We start from the raw sequence: 18,539 nt of genomic DNA on the forward strand, positions 1-18,539 counted from the left end.
ACTTTTAGAAACACTGGTTTAAATTCCCGCATAAGCGGTTCGATTATTTTACTTTATTATGAGTTTAATATAAATTATTTTACTTTATTATGAGTTTAATATAAATTGTATGATAATATTTATAAAAAGTTCTTCATCAATAACATAATCAAATGCACGTATAACACAAACTATCAGAATATAAATTTTATATGCATAGTCATAAGTAGGGTAACAAGAATGTATATAAATGGATGAAAAAAAAAAGTGTAAAAGTTATCACAATATATTTTATTTTTTTTATACAAAATGCATATTAGATTTAATATCATTCCAACTACCAACTAGTTCACGGTTTTTTTTTTCTTTTTTGCGTTATTCTCGTTAAATAGCTATTTAAAAAAATGTTTTATTGGTTCTTGTTTTCTTTTTACGAATGAACTAATATACATGCATGCACATTTGTTGTAATTACAAAGAATTTATTTGTAAACATATTTATATAAATTATATAAAGTTTTCGAATACAAATAATTCAAAACGTGTATAATTTTCTTATGATAGATGTCCTGTAATATGATATATATTTAATTTGAGTTAGTTAATTTGAAATATAATAATTTTATTTTAGAATTATCATTCTAAAATATTAAGTATCAGGTGTTACAATTGGAATAAAATTTGAAAGCGCAAGAGAAAATAATATAAGAATTTCCCATATTATATGGATGTGGGATGAAATTTATGAAACGTGAAATAAATTACTTTTCCAAATTGAATAAATAGTAAATTATAAAATTTTCATTTAGGGTTTTAAAAAATATTTATTTTTATTTTTATTTTTAATATGGTATTTTGTTATAACACTTTAACATGTATCACACATTTTAATTTAATCAACAAATTTAGGTTTAATTAATTTATGGTTCACTTTAATATATATATATATATATATATATATATATATATATATATATATATATATATATATATTAAGTCTCAATATTTTTAAATAAAGTCAATTTAATTCCTTTTAAGCATGTTACGTATTAATGAGAAGAATCCCAAAACAAAAAATATTCAAATTTTTACGTATACATCTTTTACGTTAATATCAATTTAATGAAATTATTATTTAAAACATTTTAATATTAATTGAGAAAAAACAATTAAAGTAAATACTAAATATAAGACTAAATTATTAATTAATAAAATAAAATTATAGATAAAATGAGTTACATTAAAGTATTTAATTTATTAAACCTACTTTAAAAAATAATATTAGATAGTCAAATTAAAATCAATCTTAATTGGATAAAAAGGAAAGTTAATTTCAACTTATTTTCATTTATTTATTATAATATCACTTATCAATTACATCTTGTTAGCTCAATATAAGTTTTCTTCATATTCTTTTTTGATACTATATTTTTTTAATTGATTATATATAATTGATATGTTAGTATAAATTCCGATTTTAAATAAGAGTGATATTATTAAAATTAATATTTTTTATCAAAAATATTGTTTGTTTTGAAGTTTATACTTTATCATGATTTTATATTATATGAGAACATTGGAGATGATAAAAATAAATTTTAAAAAATAAAAAATAGGAATTTGTTTTCTAAAGCATTCACATAAACTATACTTTAGATTTGTTTTCAGTGAATTTTGTGATGTTGTTTATAGTAGATTCATAAAAGATATCCAATAATAAGAATTTTTTAGTAAAAATTATTTATAAGATAATCGTTATTTCTAATTTATTTTCAAATTCCAAGACAAAAAAATTTATGAAATTATATGATGAGCTGGATTCAGAGCACTTCAACAGCTTATATATTAACATATGAAATATAGGAAATATTTTTCTCCCTTCCAGAAACTCTCGTAACATAAAAATGGTAAATTAGTGGTGCAGAAAAACATTGATATGAAATGGAAACATGTTTTCGACAGTTACGCGGGTTTGGACAGTATAAAAACAGAGTTCCCTTTCACCCTTCTCATGCTCCATTCTTCTGCTTAACCAACACGCTCTCACTCCATTTCCATGGCAACACCCTCTCCAGCCGCAGACTCAAGTTCCTCCACCGTGCAGAAAGTGAAACGCAACCTCGTCATGCGTTCCACCTGGGCCGAACTAAACGGCGCCATGGGTGACCTAGGCACCTACATACCCATAGTCTTGTCCATAACCCTAGCAAAACACCTCAACCTCGGCACCACATTGATCTTCACCGGCTTCTACAACATCGTCACGGGAGCAATCTACGGCGTCCCCATGCCCGTCCAGCCAATGAAATCAATCGCCGCCGTCGCCCTCGCCGACCCCACCTTCTCCGTTCCCGAGATCATGGCCTCCGGCATCCTCACCGGAGCCACACTCTTGGTGCTCGGCATCACCGGACTCATGCAGCTAGCTTACAAGCTCATTCCTTTATGCGTCGTGAGGGGAATTCAGCTCGCGCAGGGCTTGTCCTTCGCGTTGACCGCGGTCAAATATGTGAGGAAAGTGCAAGACCTCCCCAAATCCACGTCTTTGGAGAAAAGGCACTGGCTCGGGTTTGACGGGCTGATTCTCGCCACACTATGTGTTTGTTTTATTGTCATTATAAACGGTGCTGACGAGGACCATGGTTGCCATCGCCAGGATCCAGATCAAGAAGTAAGCCGCGAAACCGAAGTTAGAAGCAAAATGAGGAAGATGAGAAGGGTTTTTTTCTCCCTTCCTTCTGCTTTTCTGGTTTTTGTGCTGGGTGTGGTTTTGGCTTTTGTAAGAAGGCCAAGGGTTATGCATGAGTTTAGATTTGGACCCTCTTCCATAGAGGTGGTGAAAATGTCTAAACATGCATGGAGGCAAGGATTTATAAAGGGTACTATTCCTCAACTCCCATTGTCAATTTTGAACTCTGTGATAGCTGTCTGTAAGCTTTCATCAGACTTGTTTCCGGGTAAGGATTTCTCAGTGACATCGTTGTCTGTAACTGTGGGGTTGATGAACCTTGTGGGAGGGTGGTTTGGGGCCATGCCATGTTGCCATGGGGCAGGTGGGCTTGCGGGGCAGTACAAGTTTGGAGGGAGGAGTGGTGGGTGTGTGGCACTTCTTGGTGCAGCCAAATTGGTGTTGGGGTTTGTGTTGGGAAGTTCTTTGGCTCACTTTTTCAACCAGTTTCCTGTGGGGATATTAGGGGTGCTGCTATTGTTTGCTGGGATTGAACTAGCCATGGCTTCTAGGGACATGAACACTAAAGAAGATTCCTTTGTTATGCTCATTTGTACTGCAGTTTCTTTGGTGGGTTCCAGTGCTGCTCTTGGTTTTCTGTGTGGGATGATTGTTTTTGTGCTTCTTAAGCTCAGGGATTGGACCAATGGGAAACCACTGAATGCTATTTGGAGGCATGAAGACCCAAATGAACAAGTGTGAAGGAGAAAATTAGGATATTAAATATGTATCTCATTATCTATATATGCTGTTGCTATCAGTGTCTTGTAGTGTAAATAATTGCATGACTTAGAATAAATCGTCTCATGCAAGTTTCTTTTTGTTGCCAATCATTCTAGCTTTTCTGGGATTTGACTGAAGTGTTGAAGTTTTAGTCATGTGTTGTATTTGTAAGGAAAGAATATAAATGTAGCTTCTACTTCAAGTTTAGCTATGGCTCTTATTCTATCTGTGCTTTTACATACATATGTAAAATGATGAGTATGATGTTTTTTTTTTTTTTGTTTTTTTTATTTGACTCTCTTATGTCATTCATTAATTTTTCACCCAATAATTCTTACCTCTGATTCACATCCATGGTTTTGGTTTTTAATATAAAAATATATTCTTTTACTTATTATATTAGTCCTAAAACTAGGTTATGTTTAAGTGTGAAAAGATTGTTTTCGTATCTTATTACTGGTTTCTTGTGAAGGTAACATTTTACTAATTAAGTTTGTTGTATTCTTTTTCTTTCATGATATCTTAATATGCATGAGGGTTGTCTTCATCAATCAAAACCATATCCAAGAAATTGTTGCATAATCCCTTTTTATATTGCTTTTTGGCTGGCATGGTTCAGCTGGTTCATCAAAACACTAATCATATTCTAAAATATCATTAATACAAGATTTCGTATTGAGATGTTATATACAATATCTCACTTTTACAACGACTTTACATTTAAGAAAACATAGAAAAACTCTCATATCAATAAATAATAAATTATGAAAATATTAGATAACAAAGGAAGACTCTATTATAAATATATATTGGTATCAAAGATAATATATTGATTACTATGAGTGATGACATAATGACATGGTAGTCATAATAGAATATGATGAACTCTGTATCCAATATGTTTTTATTATAAGAATATTAATCTCTTCTCAATTGACATTATCATTTTTATATTATTCATAAAATTTTAGAATTTTTTACCTCATGAATAAAAAAAAGTAAGATAAGAATCACATAAAAAAGAATAATAGAAACACAATTAAAAGAATATAATTTTTTAAAATAAATAAAATATTAGAAATTCAATTAAAAATTAATATATATATATATATATATATATATAATTTTCTATAAATGAGTTGACATTTATTATTTAAATATATACTTATTTTTTAAAACAAAAATTTGACCACAATAAAATCAGTTTCCACTTAAGTTAGTGAAATAAAATGAGCGATTAGTTGATCCAACAATAGATATAAACTAATTTACAAACATATCATAAAAATATATTTTGATAAATAAAAAAATATCAATACAATATAATTTTAAAAAATTACATATTTGCTTCAATACAATATATTACAACAATACAAAATACTTTAGAATCATCCTCTTTATGAGCTCTAATAATGTTATCTAAATATAGAGGTAAGTGTTTAAGAAGCTTTCCAAAATTCTCTCAAAAGAACTTCCAAAAAATCTCTCAAAATAGCAACTTTTGTTTTTATAAACTGTTGAGGAATACCTCTACCTCTTACCTCTAACTGCAAAGTTTCTTTCTTAAGGTGTGTTTGCTTATGTGGCTTTAGACTTCATGCTTTGGTGTTGTAACATCTAAGATAATTTATTTGAAAATGAGTCTTCATGTCTTAGTTCACTACTTGAGATTTCCTCGTCATGGAGGTTTTTTTTATGTGGTTCGAGTCTTAACTTTGATGCTTAATTGAATCAATGTCAATTTTTGTCACAAAATTACTTGAATTTCATCAAATTTTTTTCCACTTCGACTAAATTTCACCAATGTCAAGTTTTAATAAATTGTAAATATAAATAAAAATTAAAAAGGAAAAGACAGTATTTAAAGTTTGTTAGTGTTGTAGTACCGGCCGTTGGTCACGTTGGCTTATTAAAAACAAGAATTGATTGCTTTCAATCTCATCTCGTTTGTTGAATGTTTTATGCCGTAAATATTATTTTTAGTTATTTTACTTTTCTCGAAAATTAGTATTAATGATATTGTTCACTCGTGATGTCTCTTGAATATATAATCAATCAAATTCATGTGTATAAATGGAATAATATCAATTGAGAGACATTATAGTTCAAATTTAGGTAGGGTTTTTAAAATGTATCTTTTATTAGATACTTTGGTTTTAGAAAAAGAAAATTAGCATTTTAGCATACTTTTCTTTTTCACATTCTATTCTATATAAGTACCTCATGTAGTGATATGTCTTAAAATAATAATAGTTTCGAAAAGTTTTTGTTGTAGACACTTTATTCTTATTCCATGGAATTTTTTTTTCATATTACTTTTTTATATATTAATATTTTAATTATGTTTTTTTAAACTTAAAGTACCAATGTATATCATTAAAATGGTTGTAAAACGAATATTTTTGTAAAGTGAAAAAAGTATTATTTTTTTTCTAGGTAATATCTATCATGAACATGGATAGTATCTACCTACTATCTAATTTGTAAAAAAAAAATATTTATTACCTATTTTTTATTTATACTAATACTCGATTAAAAAAATATTTATAAATATTTTAAAATTTATGAGTATCCACGTCTTGTAAATATTTAAAAATTATATATATTTTATATTTTTTAAAAAAAATTACAAAAAATATATAAAATATAATATAAATTAAATTTTAGTTTTAATTTTAATTAAATTTAATCTAATAAAATATAAATTAATTTAAATTTTAATAAAATTTAACTTAATAAAATATAATTTTTTATTATTATTTTTTCAATAATAAATACACAGATAATATAATAATCATATCTAATCCGTTCGAATATTAAAATATTTGCTACATAAATGCATGCAAATATCACATTTTATCAGTATGTACTAAAGTTTTTTTTGCCATACGTATTATATATGTATAACATGTGATTTAGTAAGTTTTGCTGATGGAATTTGTTTTTATCAGTAGATTAGTCTATAGCTTACTCATACATATTTCATTCAAAGAAATCACGTTTTAAGGAAAAAAAAAAACATGAAAAAGTACTTCTGATCGAATTCAAAGGTAAAAAGAAAGAGTTGAAGTGGATTTAAGTTCAGGCTTTTGAATTGGGGAAGAAACTGGACTAATGTTTTTAACAAACAAAACATAAATGAAATTTCGATAATTGATTATAGTTTCTGTATCACAATATAAATATATTAAGAATTAAAATATGATTATAAATTATATAATTTCTACTCGTTATCTGATTTTATAATAAAAAATTTAACTCGTTACTCTTCTTCTACCTATCATATACTCACTTAAAAAATATTTACATATTTTAAAACACTAGTAAATATTCATAAATATTTAAAAAAATAATTTATAATTTTTTAAAATAATCTAAATAAAATTAAAGAAATATAAAATAATATAAATTAAATTAAATATAATTTTAATTTTAATTAAACTTTAATATTATAAAATATAAAGTACATTTTAATTTTAATTAATTTTAATTTAATAAAATATAAATTAAATTTTAATTTTAACTTTTTACCTATATGAATACATACGAATAAGATAATATCTGATCTGTTTAAGTATTAAATTATTCCTCACCCGTTTAAAATAGGGTTAAATATGTTTTTAGTCCCTAAACTATTGGCTGTTTCTGGTTTTCGTCCCTCTTTCAAAGTAAGGTACAATTTGGTCCTCATTCTTTTCGAAACGTTCATTTTAGTTCTCGAAATTTTGGTTTTAGTCCTCATTTGTTGCTAAATGAGGACCAAATTTTTAAACAGTGTTTAGTTTTTGAGGACTAAAACGAACGTTTCGAAAAGAATGAGGACCAAATTGTACCTTACTTTGAAAGAGGGACGAAAACCAGAAACGGCCAATAGTTTAGGGACTAAAAACATATTTAACCCTTTAAAATATCTGTTTATTACTCACAATGGAGTTTTTCCACTTATACATTTACTATTTCTAAATCTAAATAACACGATATAAATAACTTAAAATATCAATAAATTTATTATTTTAAATTTTAAATTAGAACCGATACTGATTACATTTTCGTCTAGGAATTTAAATCTCAGTTGGTGTAATATAGGGTCTGAGTTACGCATGCATTTTTATAACTGGTACTAGTGCTGTATTTGACCTATGTTGCTTTTTCTTTTAATTTATATATATATATATATATATATATATATATATATATATATAATCGATTTAATTAATATTAAAAATAAAATTATAAAATATTATTTTTTAATATGATACCTTTTGAATAACAAATATAAATATGTGAACCTTCTTCAAATTCATGTGTGAATAATTCTCACCCGAATACAAACAAAACGTAAAAATCTAGTTATTTGTAAGAAAAATTTCTTTTAACATAGTATTATTTATCCAGTAGATGATAAACATTTCATCTTTGTTATTTCGTGTAATAATGTATTACATTATTTTTGTTATAACACCTGTTCAGTATTATTACTATCATATATAGAACTGTTTGTTATTTTATTTACATGTATTTTATGCGTGTATGTATGATATTTCAGTTAATATGTAATAGTTTTTTTTTTTATGTTTTATATTGCTTGAACATAATGCATATGTGGAAAAAGAGAAGAAAAAAGCTTATACAAATTTGAACATGGGCAACAAATTTGATGTTAAGAAGGTTTATAATAATAAGAAAGGTGAACATTTTTTTTATATAAGAAAGTCAAGATATTATTATTAACTTTAAAAAATGATGAAAAAAAATCATTATTAAAATATGTACTAAGCTTAAATATTTGTAAATGAAGACGTATAAACTTTATTATAGAAAAAACAAGTATCCGTTTATTAATATGACAAATTAATAAGTGTTAAATATGTTTTTCGTCCTTTAAGTATCATTGATTTTTTGTTTTAGTTCCTACTCAAAACTTTGATGGTTTTTAGTCCTCATAGTATTGAAACATGTAATATTAGTCCTTAAAAATGGACGGCGTCAAGTTTTTGTTATCTGGCAAACGGCGAGGCCAGGTCTTCTGCCAGCTTCTGTCTTAAGTATATGACACGTTGTTTGTTTAATTAATGGAATGAGATTAAGTGATTGGCACGTGTGTGTGAGTGATTAAAATCAGATTACGAATTAGGGCTTGAAACCTTCCAATTGGGGAAAACTAGTTTCTGGAAACATTGTACTGGAAACCCTCCACTCGAAGCGGTCCTTGTGGTGGTCCTTGCGTTGGTCAATGAGTTGGGCTAAATTAGTTGACGTGGCAGCCAATAAACTATATTACGTGTTTTTAAATTGGAGCAATTAAATAATTAGGATTTTTAGGTCATAAATTGGGAATTTTTCATTCCTTGTAGGAGATTGACGTTCTCCCTCCCGACGTCCTCCAAATCCCGCATCCCCGCTCAGATTGACCCTCGTTGTATCCTCTCTCCAGGAAGACTCTCCCCCATTGACTCCGATCCTGTAGCCTCTACCTCCGCTAGCTCCCTCCCCCTCTTTGGAACTGTCGCTTCCACGATCTCCAGCATTGGTAGTCGACGACAGGGATGTGAGGATGAGTCTGAGAGGGAAGAACGATGGGTGCATGGTTCTGGAGGTGAACTCCGGGGTTTTGTGCGCGAATTCCAAAGTGTTCGCGGTGTTGGTAGAGGATTACAAGAAAGGGACTGCGTCTTGGAGTGGGAGTAACAAAGTGTGTAGAATAGAGGTTCCTGAAGTTGAGAACTTGGACCTATTCAGAGAGACAATTGAGCTCATGTTTGAAAACGACGATTGCTTCACCAAACGACTTCTTAACATCGGCGATACATTGACGTTTTGGAGGTTCACATTTCACTTTACTTTTCTATATACTGATAAAAAACATTTTCTTTTTTTAAATTAAATTATGGGTCTGTGTTGTTTTCCTTTGGAGGACTTCTCGTACTTATTAGTTATTCGGGTCTTTGATTGTTGGTATCAATCTCTTTTGTTGTTCTTATTTCATGTACTATAGTGCACTTGATGTAATAGTGCAAGAGTTTTTCAAGTAGAAAGCTTAGATGAAATTTTTTAGATCTTGTTTGTTGCTCCTTATACAACAGGAACTAGTTTTCATCTGAATAATTCATGTAGTAAAACTGTGAAATAGATTACTAAGATAAAACTTTCTTCGCTAACAATCTCTTTGAGAACGTCAATCTCTTCGAGAACGTCAATCTTTCGAGACGACAATCTCCTTCGACACTATCTTGCAATTCAACGAATGAAAAATCCCCAATTTATGAACTAAATTTCCTAATGTTTTTATTTCCACGATTAAAAATCCTAATTATTTAATTTCCCCAATTTAAAAACACGTAATATAATCTATTGGCTGCCACCTCAACTAATTTAGGCCAACTCATTGCACAATGACATTTCTTGCACACCTCACATCCACAGTCAATTCACCGTTATCAATTTTAACGACGGTAAACGGATAGGACTGAAGTCATACAATTTTCATAACATAAAAACTCAATGTCTTCATTTTTAAAACCGGATACTAAACTGAAAATTAGTACGGGGACAAAGTAAACATTTAAGCCTAATAATAATAATACTAATAAGACTATATATTTCTTGTTATTGTTTTACAAAATACAATTTAAAGTATTTCAAGAATACATTAATACTTGAAAATGATCAAATCATATTCCAAAATACATTTAAGTGTCAACTAGGATTAAAGATCTTTAACCCCTTAAGAATCTAAGAAAATTGTAATGGAGTTAATTTAACTTTCTCAAAGTGTAAGAACAAGAAAAGATATGGAAAACAAATCTTTGGTAACTTTCCAAAAACAAAGTAAAGAAATCAATCATTTAATGGTTATATATTCCAAGAAAGTTAGTTTATTTAAAGAAATATTTTCTAGAAAGAGGAAGAAATTCTCAATTTTTTTCAATTACATAATTATGTCTATATAGTAAAAAAAGAACAAGAAGAAAAATTAACTTTCCATTCTTAGTTAATAAATGAGTTCACCTTTCCCATTTAGATATGAAAATTTGATATGATTATAGTTTGACAAATAGCTACACCTTGATTTATCTTGCTAAATAATTATTATCCAAAAAATGATGCCATGACGTACACCATTTCCAACAAAAGGACCTTACCATTACTAATAGTATAAATGTTCTCGCTTTTTATAGTTTTTATTATCTCATACATGTCAAAGATAACTAAAAAATAATTGTTTATATGGTATACTGTCGTAACTAAGATTCTTTATTTATTAGGGTTTCTTTGTTAAAATGGACTAATAATTGTAGCCACATTCACCATATCAAATCTTTATATACTTCCTTTTTCTAGTTTAAGGAACTCAATTACTTAATCGTAACATGTATTGTTATTATAGAATAAATATAAATTTTTCATAAGTTTTATTACAATTATATTTTGAATTAATAATTAAATATTTAATAGCATTTATAGTTCCTATATTTATATTAATAACTCAATGTTTTTTTATTGTTTCTTTACTGTTTTCTAAAAAGACTCGGTATGTGATTCTTTATGATATATATAAAGTTATAAGATAATAAACTGACACCTGTTAATATAATTACTTACTATTATTTTTTATATGTTTATTGTTTAATCCCAAAGATAAAATATGTTAAAATGAAAAAAAAAACATCACATTGAACTTTTTTAAATATAAATAAAGTAAAAAAAATCAATTACTACTATAAATATAGAGGTCAAGAAAACTATTGAGTTATAATTAAATGAATTCAAACAAATAGAAAAGATAATTTCAATACACAAAAAACTCACTATAAAAGTAAAACAGTGCTAAATTGTAATATTTTTTATTGGAACTATGAAATTCCTGTGGTGTGAATTATTATAGATGAATGAATAGCCCTTTTTGCTTTCACTCTGAGTGATAATAATGCACTCTAGCAAGGTGAGGAATAAAAGAATAAAGATTATGAGTATATGATATGGTTTAGGGTTTAGGTCAAAATGAAAGATTAACCACTTAAAATGGCCATAATCGTATTAAAAAATTCAGATAGTTAATCTCCTACTCTGCTAGATTACCCTAGACTTCTATTCATCCACTTTCCATAAAAGTTGCAAATTAAGATAAAAATATTAACAAGATATAATACAATATCTTCAAACTAAGGTAAAAGATGAAACTTTAATGTCCCACAACTTATGCAAAAGATCCATCAAAAGCTAACCAAATGTGAAAGAAAAAGTCTTACAAAGATCCTAAATAAAAGGAATTCCTTTTTGGAGATATAAGGTTGGAAAAATATCTTTTTAACAATTTTTTTTAAACTTTATTAAAAAAATTTATGTGAAAATTTGTGATTGGTTGATTTTAAATATACAAAATTAATAAAGTAGTGACAATTTGTTGTTTAAAAAAGTTATTAACATATCATCTTAGTTTATTTTGATAAAAGTTGGAAGTAAATGTCACAGAGTTTAATTTTCTCTATTATAAAAGATTTAAGAAAAAAGAATGAAAAAATTGTGAATTCACTCACATATATATTGTCTTTGATTATTTTATAAAATTTGCCTTAAATTTTTATTTTATTTTTATATATTAAGAAAGAAAACCTGATTCTTTTAATTTCATTAAATAAATGAGCATATAAGAGTATGACAGATATTAATATATAGATAGAATTTCTTAACTCTTAAAATCACAACACAAACCAGTACTTATTTGTTGTGTTGAATATTTATTTTTTACATTACAAAGACCCACTTATATTAATAATTACATTTTTTTCCTTTATTTAAATTATTTTAAAACTTATATTTCTAATCATTACTATTTTTTCCCTTGATTTTAAACTTTAAATAGGAATTGGTATATCGCACTCTGCTAAGTTTATAACAAATTGTTATGTTCACAATGACTCTAATTATTTTTTGAAATATTGATTCTTATTGTATCTAATTTTTTCTTTGAGATTTGATTATTTTATATTTATAAGTAAATTTTATTAAAGAGTAATTAAGATATATTTTTGAATTGAATATATGTAGTTTGATTTTTCTGTTAATTGGGATGATGTGAATGCTATTTTGCATTGTTATTATTTATGTGTCTTCATTAAATATTTTTATTTCAGTCTCTATTTAAAAATATATATATCAAGTGTCTAAATTTTTTATATTTTTTAATTGATTTTCTATCATAATTATGATGATGTGACTATTTAATTTTATAGTTTCATATAACCATAAAAAAATGAAGCTCTAAAATTCTGATTATCTTTACGAAACATCACCATTTTGTGTCTCCACATGTTTCATTTGATTTTTATTTTAATATTTAATTAATAAAATAAAATGATGTTTTTTTATAAAGATAATCAGAATTTTAAAATTATTTTTATTATATATTATCAAAGTTCGTAATATTTTTCTTAAAATTATAAAATCAAACAGTCATGTTATTCTAATTAATAAGAAAAATTCAATTGAAAGTTTTTTAAACTTTACTAGATAGATAACATTAATTACAAAAAAAAAAGTTTGAAACTTAATTAACAATTTTTAGTTAAAACTATTTTTTATTGTTATATTTTTACATTAACTTTTATATATACACTATCATTTTAAAATTTTGTATATTAAAAGTTTCAATAAAATTAATTTAGAATATAAATATGTGCAAATCTTGTAAATGAGTTTTATGAAATTGAATTAAATTTAAAATTAAATTTTTAACATTTTATCATATTTTATTTTTATAATATATTGATGATATGTCATTTGTTTTGTGTATAATATTGATAATAAAATTTATTTATGGTTTAACCATTTCAGTTGTTCCTGTTTTTCGTTAAAAGTTATAGAATGATTTCTCATTTTTTTTGTCTAAACTGAATTTTTACTTTTGAAACAGACAAAAAAAAATTTTGAAAAAAAAAACACAGACGGAACACTTTAATTAATTATGTTAATACTGATAAAAAAATTCTAATCTAAAATAAATAAAAAAACTTTATTTTTTTATTCAAGTTCTCAATAAATACCAATTAACATTTTGGATTATTTTTTTATTAATTTTTTTAATTATTTATCTAATTCTATTTTAAGATAGAAAAATAAAAGTAAGATTCTTGAATAATCTATTAAGAAAAATAAAATAATGTATCTGCATTTGTCTTGAGAATGAATTGGATTTGGAATTGGTCCTTCTCTTCATTATGTTGTTTTAATGGCATAATGTAACGTTTCAATCATGGACACAGCATATGCAAAGAAAATGGCATCAAATAAACATTTGTCTAAAATCAATGATTTCTTACTTCTAATTGAACCGACTTTTGTCAGAATCATTTGTTCAATAGACAAGCACGAATCAAATATGAAAATTTGAGGTTACAGGAACATAAAATAATTGCAAAAACAGCTACACCATAACTTTTCATCACATTGCTGATGTCATCTCATCATTTATCCAGAGAATTAAACCCTTTCACAGACATTCTCCTTCAACCATGTTTTCGAATAGCTATTTCTTCAACTCAGATAAGTTGATGGAGATCCAATTTTAATGAAAATAAAGTGAATTAGTAATATATAAGTAGATATAAATTTTATTCTTATTATTTAATTATTAGTTGAATTATAATAAAATTATTTTAATATTTATTTATATTATAAAATTGATGTGTAAATTGAAATTTGTAGTTATATATATATAATATAAATTTGTCATATGTCAACTCATAGTGTCATTTCTTAAACCAAATCTAAAGTAAACTATTGTTTTAAATCTACGAGTCTATTTGATTACAAAATGTTATTTATATACACGTAAGAATTTGGGAGTAGAGATCATTGATGATTTCACCCATAGTTGAAAAGCAAGTTCAACAAACCATAAAAGTTAAATGTATTAATAGATAAATTTAACATATTAAATCAAACTAAATCAATATTTTAAATTTAACATATTAAATCAAACTAAATTAATACTTTTTTAATTTATTCTAAATCAAATTATTTGATAACACTTGAAAAATTGTTTTAATTTCATTTTTCAGTCTAAGTATGTTTCAACATTTTCTTTTCCATGTATAAATGAGGAAGGTCTATCCTATCTTCTTATGGTGTATGCTCTCTTTTACACTCTCTTCTATTCATTTTAGGTAGAGAAGTTTAATAGTATTGATTAAGAATTCTATTATCATCCTCATAGTGTTGGAGTTTTTGAGCTTCTCCTTAATCGGTTTCTACTTCTAAACTTTTCTTGAATTTTCTCTTCTTTTTGTCTAAGTGTTCTTAGCCCTTCCTCAAAGATGGAAAGATAAGTATCCCTTTTAATTTTCTTTTTTTCTTTTAAGATTGTCTCTTGCTTCCTCCAAAGTTTAAGTGATTTTAGCTCTTGGGCCACATTGTTTAAACTTGGTTAGGCCTCTTCACTAGAATCACTTCCAAGTTGGTAAGGAAGGAGATTTAGACATGCTTAGCTTTTTAGATGATATGCGCAAACAAAACTTGTATTTCAAAAGGAAATTCCCTAAGAGACTTAAAGAGATAAAAGGAGCTCAAGTTCACTTCCAGAAAAAGGAGGTGGATCATAAAGTATTAGTTAACCAAGTCTTTCATAGCAAAATTTACCTCAAGTCCTCTTGCACCAAACTTCTCAAATGGAATTAAGTTTGATACATAAGTGGACACACACTAAACTATAAGCCAATAAACTAAACTATGAATCCTAATGGTAAAGTTACAAGGACTTAGAACCTTCAAACCTTTACCAACTAAAAAAACGTTTTCAATATGGTAAAAAAAATGTTTTAATTAGGAGATGAGATTGAGTACTAAAGACTCTTCCAAGACACCTAATTAGGAGATGAGATTGAGCACCAAAGACTCTTCCAAGACACCTAATTAGGCCATGAGATACAAGATGAAAGAAGAAACAAATATAACTTAAAAGAAATACAAATAAATTGAAGGTCTTCCACCCAAGTGTTTCTCTCTTTTCTTTTCTTATCTCCTTGCAAGACTTCAAGATTCAATTAGGTCTCCACCATCTAGGATGCTACCTCAAGATGTTGATTCACCTCAAAAGGGAACCTACACCACAAAATATTACAAAACTCGGCCAAGAAAAAGCAAGAAAAAGGTCTTAAAACAAGCAAGGCTACCAAAAAGGATTTATAGATGACAAAATTGAGAAGACCAAAGAAGACAAACAAGAAATTAAGTGGTAAGAAATAAAGTTTAAACACACAAAATAAATTACCTAAAGAAAGACACTAGAATAGATGTACAAAACAAAAAAAAAAACTATAATAGAGATGGGTGCTTCTTGTCTTTGCAAGCTATGAACCAATGGTGCACTAAGGACACTCTTTTAGCATCAAAAGCCAAACTCAAGTTGTTGGACAATGTAGTAATATGCACAAAAAACAGAGAGCAAAATGCAGAAAAATTAATTCACCAAACAAGCTAGTAGTTGTGGGCAAATGCACATAATTTCCAACATATTTATATGCTCTTTTGGTATTTCTTTTGTAGCCTTTTCTTTGATCTTTTAACAATTCTTTTTCACTTTTTTTAAGTGCAAACCGATACCACTACACATACAAAACAGATTACATATTTTCATGTGAAAGCTCAAAAAGAACAAGAAACACAAAATGAAAAAAAGCCTACTAGAATAAAAAATAAAACATGAAACTCAACAAAACCTAAGAGAAACTTAACTTTAAGAACTTGCCAACGAACTATATGACAAGTATGAACTCAAACATGCAAAGTAAAAACACTCAAATGGATGTATATGGTGCAATTTTGAATCCAACTTGAACATATACTTTTGTGATTTTTTCAAAAGTTAAACTAAGAAGAAATGACATTAAAATGATTACACATGACTCTAGACAACATGGATGGATTTAAAAGTCAAAATGACCCAATATATCATGATGACCAAAACACATATATGAAAAAAGACTCAACAAAATATAAAAGTACACAAACACAAAAAATATATGAAATCTTAAGCCAGACGTTCGAGTGATTCAAAGAATAGTAAAAACTAGAACCATGAAAAATAAAGATGAAATGATGGACAAACAAGACAAGTGAGGATGATCCAAAGCATGAAGGTGAATGTGCAGAAGCAGTGTGTTTGTATGGTGGGAAAACTCTCAATTGGGATGTTAGAAGGATGGGATTGGTGATGTTTAGTGCTCTTAAGAGAAGTTGGACAACTCTCAAGGAAGGTGGCTAGAGGAAACCACATGGGATGCTCTAGCCATGACTTTGGAAACAAGTAAGATGGAATAATAAATTGCGGCATAACAATACTAATCTCAAAGTTGATTTACCGGGAGACACCTTTATTTATAGCCTTAAGGTGTCTTCAAATTTGTAGTTAAATTATCAACTTGGCTAGCTTGGAAACCAAGGCAAAAATCCTCCAATTAGAAGGAGGTCATGTGGCCACTAACATGAGAGAATCTTTTCCATTCCTAAAATGACACATGTCCATTACCTAAGGGAAACCTCTGCATTGGGAGCATGACAAATGACCACTCTTCCTCAAAGGTGGGACGCCCTTCTCTAGAAAAACGTCTCTCTTGGGTCAACATTGGGTGGTGACCTTTGTTGATCGAAATTGACCAAAACCCTACATTACTTGACCCATTATACAATGCCAAAAAAGGAAATCTTATATTACTTGACTTTTAATATAAGGTCAAGAAATTATTCATGATGGCTTAAGTAAATAACATTTTGCTTGGTCATGCTTCTTGTGATTGGACCCTTGGCTAAGGGTTTGCCATCACGGACCATATGTTCTCCGACCACTCCTTATACCTAAAAACATTAGTGATCCAGTAAAAGGGAAAATTTGGACTTGTTGTTTTTGTGATAAAAATATGATCGACCAACCGGGTTCACCACTACCCTAAAAAATCCATTCTTAAATTTCTTAAATGATTGAGAATATGCATCAACCAAGCAAATAGTTGGGTTACTTATTAGAGAAAACTAGATAATCGGATCCTTTGGTCGAGTAAGGTAAGAATGAAAGTAACATTCAGGTGATGGGAATAGGTAGGACTTAGCATATTAATTTAAACGCTTGAAGGCAACCCCCAAATATTTGTATGAAGTTGTGTTGGCACAACATTTAAAAGACAAAGAACACTCATTGTGAACTAATTGAAAGGTAATCTGGCATGAAGATGCAGGAAAAAATATATATACACATAGAAAAAGTGTTCCTATACTTCTCTCAACCATGACAAACATTATCTATGGCCCTTACTCTCCTAAAGACATTACATCCTCATATACCGTGCTCTCAAACGTATATATATTATTTAGCTAAGAGTTCAATATTCTTAACACCTAAATTAAAAAAAATGACTTTTCAACAAGAAAAGTACTCATTTATACTCATTTCCTCTTCGAGGTAGTTTGGACTTGACATGCTAAGGATCCTTATAAATATTGTTTTTAAGAAAAAAAAATGACATTCAAATCTAAAATCCAAAATAAACAGGGTCTCGTATGCAAATATCTCTATCCAAGCCAACGAATTTGTGGTAAATGATGAGCTAGTTTTCTAAATTTGATCTTGTATTAAACAGTATACCAAGTTGTCATAATTCATACTTGAATAAATGAGTTTAAAACTAATAGCATTTTGGTGAAACAAGTTCTAATACGGAGCATTCTCATCTATATTCAACAATTTGTATGTCTTAATTCATCTATATTCAACTGTCCAACTATGTTGTATCGTGAAGACAACCATCGCAGCTTAGCTTCAACTTCCCCAGCGGGGTACTTTTGCTATTCATGAGTAATTCACTGAGGCTCAATATGCAACAGTAATGCCAAGGCTGCAGTAGAAACAAAAAGGGCAAGAGATGTACATCACAAAGGGCTAAAGGAGCATTAGATAAAAAGAATAAATAATTGATCTAATATAGTATTTTCATATAAGAAAAAATATCAATGAAAACTAGTTTTTTTATTTTATTTTAAGTTGTTAATGATTAAGAGAATTAAACACGTATTTTATGTGTTTAAAATCATTATAAAATTTAAATTTACAATTAATTAC

The 18,539-nt window shown here is 27.7% G+C and overlaps 1 pseudogene; it reads left to right on the forward strand.

Annotated features, from left to right (window-relative positions):
- Positions 1–1,997: 1,997 nt before the first annotated feature.
- Positions 1,998–3,637, forward strand: LOC124825681 (molybdate transporter 1 pseudogene; annotated as a pseudogene).
- The last annotated feature ends 14,902 nt before the right edge of the window (positions 3,638–18,539 follow it).

The sequence above is a fragment of the Vigna umbellata genome, chromosome 2 (genome assembly GCF_029865625.1).
Source record: "Vigna umbellata cultivar VRB3 chromosome 2, Vumbellata_1.0, whole genome shotgun sequence".
NCBI classification, from domain to species: Eukaryota; Viridiplantae; Streptophyta; class Magnoliopsida; order Fabales; family Fabaceae; genus Vigna; species Vigna umbellata.